Here is a 7,071-nt window from a genome sequence, read left to right on the forward strand (position 1 = left end):
AAACTGACATCCATTCTCCTTTGCCTAGACTGCTAGTCTATCCAAATCATCCTGCAAAAGTTTATCGGTCTCGGTTGACTTTTTCTCTACCCAGTTTTGCATCGACAACAGCTGAACAGTTCCTCCAAGATCCTTTCCTGTATGATTAATATACAAATTACAGTAGCAACTGAAGAACACAGCACTGTGGCACACGACTAGTTGCATGCCTTCTTCTGGACTTATTCCTGAATAAACTACTCTCTGATATTTCCATCAACCAACTCCCTATCCATCTCGCCAACCTATATCCGTCTTCACATGCTGCAGTTTACTGTTGTTGTTGTTGTTGTCTTGTCCTTTGAAGAGTCAGATGTTTCCGTGTGCTCTTTGTACTGCTTTGGCTATGTCTGTGATTTTGTTTGTATAGAGCTGTTGTTCAGGATTAGGATCTATTTCTTGCAAGGCTGCTGTAATTGCTGGACAGGTAAAGATGTGTGGGTGTCAGTTCAGTATTGGGGCAGTTGTTGCAGTTTCTATATGTTCTCGTATCATCTGTATTGATCTTCATTCCTCTATAATGTCCTGTTCGTAGTCTTGCTATCGTGGTGGAGGTCCTTCTGTCAGCATTGATCTCGGGAATTTGATGTTGTATCACTGATTTCAATGGAATTAGTTTAGCTTTTGCTAGTGCATTGGCATCAGCAAGAGTTATCATATGAGTTTCTTGGTTGAGTTCTCTGGCCTCTTTTGCTAATTTATCAGCTGCTTCGTTGTGATCAATGCCTACATGAGCAGGAATCCATTGTAAAATGCAACTTTTACCTAAACACTTTAGATGATTTAAGAGTTTATGGATATCTTGTGTGAGCTTGGTATTGCCATTTTTGATTGCCTCCATAGCTGATCTTGAGTCACTGTAAATTATAATTCCTTCAGATTGTTGAGATGATGATAGATTTAAGTAGGCTTCTAGTGCTTTAATCATTGCGTAGAGTTCGCTGGTAAAATTGGAAGCGATTCTCCCAGATCCAACTTTTATTTAAAGTTTTTCACCTTTCGGGAGTAGAAGGAGAACACCAGCGCCTCCATTAATCATATTGGTGTCTGATGATCCATCGGTATAACAAATAACCTGTTTGGAGGATGAAAGAAGTTGATGGTATTTAGGCCTTTTTCTTTAAGCATTTCTTTTGGTTCTTTTTTTGTACAGAGTTTGGTAAGGTTTAGATTTACGGAGGTATTTGAAGGTAAAGGACTGGAAAATAGAGGTTCTTTGTTTATGTAGACATTTAGCTGATCAAGACCTATTTCTTTCCTGATAGTGTCATCATATTGTAAAGTCGATGATCTGTGAAGTCTGCAAATTTGGTTCCAATGTTCATAAGTTTTTAGGGAGATATGATCACTTTGGTAGCTTCTGATATTATTTATGAATTTTATGGTGGCAAATTTTCGTCAGTCCTCCAGCAGGTCAAGCCCACATTCCTGTTGGGCTCTGATGTTGTTAGTGGATGAGACTGCACCAATGATAATCTTGGATGCCTTTGCTTGTATTTTGTCTAGTTTTTTCTTTACCGATGAGGCCGAAGGTGACCAGATAGGTGCTGCATATTCCATTATTGGCCTTATTAGTGTAGTGTAAGTAGTTTTGAGGATTTTTGGCTTTGGCCCCAATTTGTTCCACAAAGCCTTTTCAGTATATTTAATTTTTTTTAGAGCTCTGTTGGAAGTGTTAGAGATGTGTTGTGCAAAACGTAATTCCTGATCAAGCGTAATACCAAGGTATTTTGGATTTGTGACTTTTTCAATTAGCTTGTTATTGATCATGACTTTGGGATTGTAGGAATGTCTATTTTTCCTGTCTGTACTAAATGTACTTAGTTTTGTTTTGTCTGGGTTGATTTTGAGTTTGAGTTCGTCTGACCATTTTTCTAATCCTCTCATGGATTTGTTTAGAATTTCCTCTGATTCTTTGATTTTAGCACTAGTGTGCCAGATGGCTATATCATCTGCTGTTGTTCAGGATTGAAAGTTTTTTTGTACAGAGTTCTAATCAGTTTACTGATCAGTTTCAGTAAATCTTACTAAATTTCAGTAAATTTCTTAATGAATTTCAGTAAATCTTACTGATCAGAATCAGTTTACTGATTTGTACAGAGTTCTAATCAGTTTACTGATTAGAACTCCATATGGTATCATGTCAAATGCCTTGCAACATCTAGCAGTATCTCTGTAAACCTATTATCTTTATTCAACTCAGCTGTCCCTGAATTATAAAACGTGAGCAATTTATTGAGACATGACATACACTTCACAAAAGCAAGCAGCCTACCATAGAGTATCACATTTCCATCTACCCATTCCTGTAGTTTGATCTTGGCCAACTCCTCCAATACTTGTTGACAATCTATGATATGCTGATAGTTAGGTATTTTGCTACATCAGTCGTGGAGCCTTCTTTATGCAATGGAGTTATTTTCCGCTCTTTACACCCCCTCGGGACTAACCCAGAGCTTAAACGATATGGTCAAGGGTGCTGACAATTCCCTCGCCACTTCACATAAAACACGACCTGGTATACCATCCAATCTCACAAATGTATTCACATTGAAGTTCTGTAATATGTCATGCACCTATATTTCATTTACCTCCATTCCCATATAAAATCTTTGTCTCTCATCACTGTAATATCTCAACTTGGATGATATACTCTTGCAAGGTAGTCACTCTGTAATTCTATTATTTCAACTTATTTGGTTGCCATCCTATCATTGGCATTCATTACAATCATCTGACATGAAACATTCTGTTTTTCTTGCAACATATCGAAAGAACTGTTTGGGATTATCTTTGGCTTGCACTGCTAAATTCCTTTCATAGCCTTCTTTTGCCTTTCTTACAATGCTAGTTATCTTTCTGGCCTGTAATGTGCATTGCTGATCATATTTCTCCTTGAATTCACTCCACAATTTTTTTCTTTCGTAGCTCCAGGTTAAAGATATTCATCCATTAACTCCCACTTGGTTTACTCTCCTGACACTGGGTATGAAGTCTGCCATAATTTCCACTTCCCACGGACTATTGTAAAATCTCTCATGATATGTAACTATATAACTTATCATATTCACTTTTACATATTTTTCTAAGGAACTGCACTTAAAGAAATGTAAATTTTGTCTGTAATAATCTTGTATTTGTAATAAATTAACCATCAGCCTTTGTTAAAACAATGTAGCACATGGCATTACCATGTAACACTGTTAGCTCATGTCTAATTAGTAAGTCAAGTTCTAAGAATTGTGAAGAATTCTAAAAGCCATATATGGCTATTTCAAAAGATGTGCGAAGTATGACGACATCAAGGTCTGATGCCAATACATGACCATATACGAAAGTTTCGAGAGAACACGCGCATGCGTACAATGGAGGTCCGGTCCTATATAATGCAAGAAGTCGAGGACTTTGTCTTAATCACCCAGTATTCTGCTTTTGACAAGGACAGACGTATTATTTTAGACTGAGCCTGAATAGATTGTATACAAGGTTTTTCAGGAATCTTACATTGCACTGCAGCTGACACAGTTTGATTCCTACTGTCTCCTCATCTGCATGAAACATGCAAGAGGTCTAATGGCCAGCAGGTTCCACCCACTATGAGGACAAGTAGTGGATTTAAGGTATTATAGGGAAGTAGGCTTTCAATGTATCAAGTGAGATATCGGCACTCCTTTCCCCATTTAGTAGGACGCTACAAGTCTAAATATTGCTAGTAGACCACCTTGATCTACAGGATTTTTTGCTGGCAGGCCCCTAGCCTGTGGGATTATATATACTGCTCTCAAACAATTTCAGCCAGCAGGAGATCCCCACTCCGATATGGAAAACATCAAGAAGCAGATCCGGATCCTTAATAAGGAGCAGTCCCTAGAGGTACTGAAGCTCATAACGGACAAGCTTGAATCTGACTGGCCGGGTTTTATAAAGCAGTACATTCAAACTAATGACCTGGATGGAGAGGAGATATCACAAGAAGAATTCATTACTGTTGTCACCAAAATCCCCCTGTCAAAACAACTCACAGGGGGAGCATTCTTACAAAAGACATAGAACTACAGAGGACTAGATGTCCCAAGGAACACTGAAAAGGTTCCACCTGTTATATTAAGGGACAAGGACAAATGGACCACTGTCTCATCAGCCCTTAGGGAACAAAAAATCTCATATTCCTGAGCTAAAAACCAAGATAGAGTCAAAATGCAGCCAGCCTGTCACTGACTACAGACAAATGACAAACCTAATGGATAACAAGTCTTCCTTATCACAGATTTGCTTTACCCAGTGAAAAGAATCTCAAGGTGGTACTTCGTCAGGTAACCGAAGATGTCACCTCGGAAGAAATCACTGCTGACCTTATGAGTCAGGGCCTGACCCCAGTCAAAGTGTGCAGGATGCTCAGGTCAGATATACGGCCAATGCCACTGGTGCTAGTAGAGATTGACAAGACACAGAAAAAAGATATATGAACTGACCGCTATCTGTGACCTCAGAATTTCTACTGAGCCGCTAAGGAAAAAGTTGTCAGCTGGGCAGTGCCATAGGTTTGGCCATGCCCAAAAACTTTGCACGGCAAATTTCAGGTGTTCAAAATGCAGCAAAGGCCACCCGACCATCATGTGCAAACCAAGAACCATGCCAGCTAAATGCACAAACTGCGGAGGACCTCACCCTGCCAACTACAAGGTGTGCATTAGACACCCAAAGAACCGTGGGTCAGCAAACACTGCCTTCCAACACTCTACAGTGACGCTCAAGGCAGCCGTACAGGTCGCACCCCGGTTCAAATAATCACCAGTTCGAGAACTCAGGAAAGAAACCAAACTGCAGCAATGACCAAAACTTATGCCGAGGCCGAACGAACAAAGGCTGTTCTATCCCATGAACAAATAAGCTCTAATCTAACATCAGTATTAACTGCCTCACTAGCTACCATGTTACAAGAAATTAGCATGACAAATCCTTTGCCATCCTCCATGAAAAGATTCCTCCAAGGTACCCACTCAATTTTGACAGCCCTCAATGAATAAAAGAAAATTCCAGCCCAACTCTCTCATGATCACTGCAGAAACGCGAATGGATTGAGTAACAAAATTCTGGAATTACAAGTTCACTCAGACAGAATCCTGATATATTAGTAAATGAAACACATCTCAGGCCAGCAAATCACCCCAAATTATGGAACTACATAATGTACAAAACAGACAGACTCACAAGCAGTGGAGGTACAGACATATACATTAAAAATACCAGTATCAGTTAGAAACATTAAATGAACTTTCTTCCAACCACAACCCCATTCTGCTTAAACTTGGTACACAAGAGCAATTCTCTCCTCCACACTCTTTCATATCTTTGGACAAGCTCTCCAGAATTCTCCCAGACCACATTGGCCCAGTCCCTGTTATTCACAATAAAGAGGAGATAGACCTTGTTGTAAACAATCTAACCAGTCAAATCAAAAAAGCAATAAAGTCAGTGACCCAAACTAGTCTTTTACCCTAGTGGTCGGATCCCCGAGGAAATCATGGATCTAATCAGATTGAAAAACAAAGCCAGAAAGAGGTACCATAACACAAGAGCCCCACAAGATAAAACAACTCTGAATAATCAATATAGACAAGTCCGTGAAGCTTTCCAAAAAGATAAAACAACTCTGAATAATCTAAATAGACAAGTCCGTGAAGCTCTCCAAAAACATCGAAACCAAGATTGGGATTCCAAGCTGACGAAGCTCAACCCAGAGGACAACTCCATCTGGAAATTCTTGAGAACCCTCCACACTAAAAGGCAACTTATACCCCCAATTCAGACCAAGAAGGGAATAGCCCATACTGACAAGGAAAAGGCAGAGACTCTGGTAGACAGCCTGGAAACTCAATGTAACCCTCTCATGAAAATGTGAACATCAATCTTATCTACAAGATTCACTGCCGAGTCAAGGAGGCCATAACACAACAAAAGGATGATCCAGAATCTATCACACCTACTTCTCCAGCAGAAGTTATATCATAATCCATTTGAACAACAATAAGGCTCCAGGTCCAGATGGAATCACAAACAAAATAAACTACTCCCCAGAAAAGCCATTGTGCATCTAGTCAATATAATCAATGCTATCCTCAGACTCAAGTATTTTCCTTAACATGGAAGATGGCAGATATCACACCAATCCAAAAGATTGGAAAGAACTCCCAGCTCCCCGAAAGCTACAGATCTATCAATCTTCTGTCCAGCCTGGGAAAGGTTGCAGAAAGAGTCATCCTTACAAAGCTTCAATCAGCAAGGTATAAATTAGGTATAATTCCTAATGAGCAGTTCTGATTCAGAAAAAACCATAGCACCGTACAACAGATACACCAACTGGTCGAATTCATCACCAAAGGCTTCAACTGGAAACTCCACACAGCTGCAGTCTTTATAGATGCTGCGAAGGCTTTCGATAAGGTGTCGCATCAGGGTCTTCTTTACAAGCTCATCACATTCAATATACCAACTAATCTAGTAAAAATAAATGAAACTGGGTCAACCAGATGCAAGATCCTGGCAGGTGTGCCGCAGGGATCACTCCTGCCCCCCTGCTATTTTCTATCTACATAGCTGATATCCCTCAAAACCCAAGTTCAACAATCACTGCATTATATGCAGATGATACTGCATTATTAGCAAGATCTCTCAGCCCCAAACTAGCTATCAGAAGACTCCAAAGCAGCATTCATACATTAGAGAAATGGTTGATGGACTGGAGGATCCAACAAACCCACAGAAGAGTTCAGCCATACTGTTCACTAGAAAGAAGTTTCAGACCAAGGAAGACATACATCTGCTAGGAGTTAAGATTCTATGGCAGATCGAAGTCAAATATCTCGGCGTGATGCTCGACAAAAAACTACAATTCACCAATCATATAAAACACGTAAGCTTGAAGACATCCAAAGTAATCGCACAGCTCTACCCCATGATCAACAGAAGAAGCAAACTGGATACTTGGAACAAACTACTCATATACAGGATGGTAATATGACAATCACTTAT

This window comes from Typopeltis vanoorti, chromosome 5, assembly GCF_054136105.1.
Source record: "Typopeltis vanoorti isolate ZY-2024b chromosome 5, IOZ_Tvanoo_1.0, whole genome shotgun sequence".
NCBI lineage: Eukaryota > Metazoa > Arthropoda > Arachnida > Uropygi > Thelyphonidae > Typopeltis > Typopeltis vanoorti.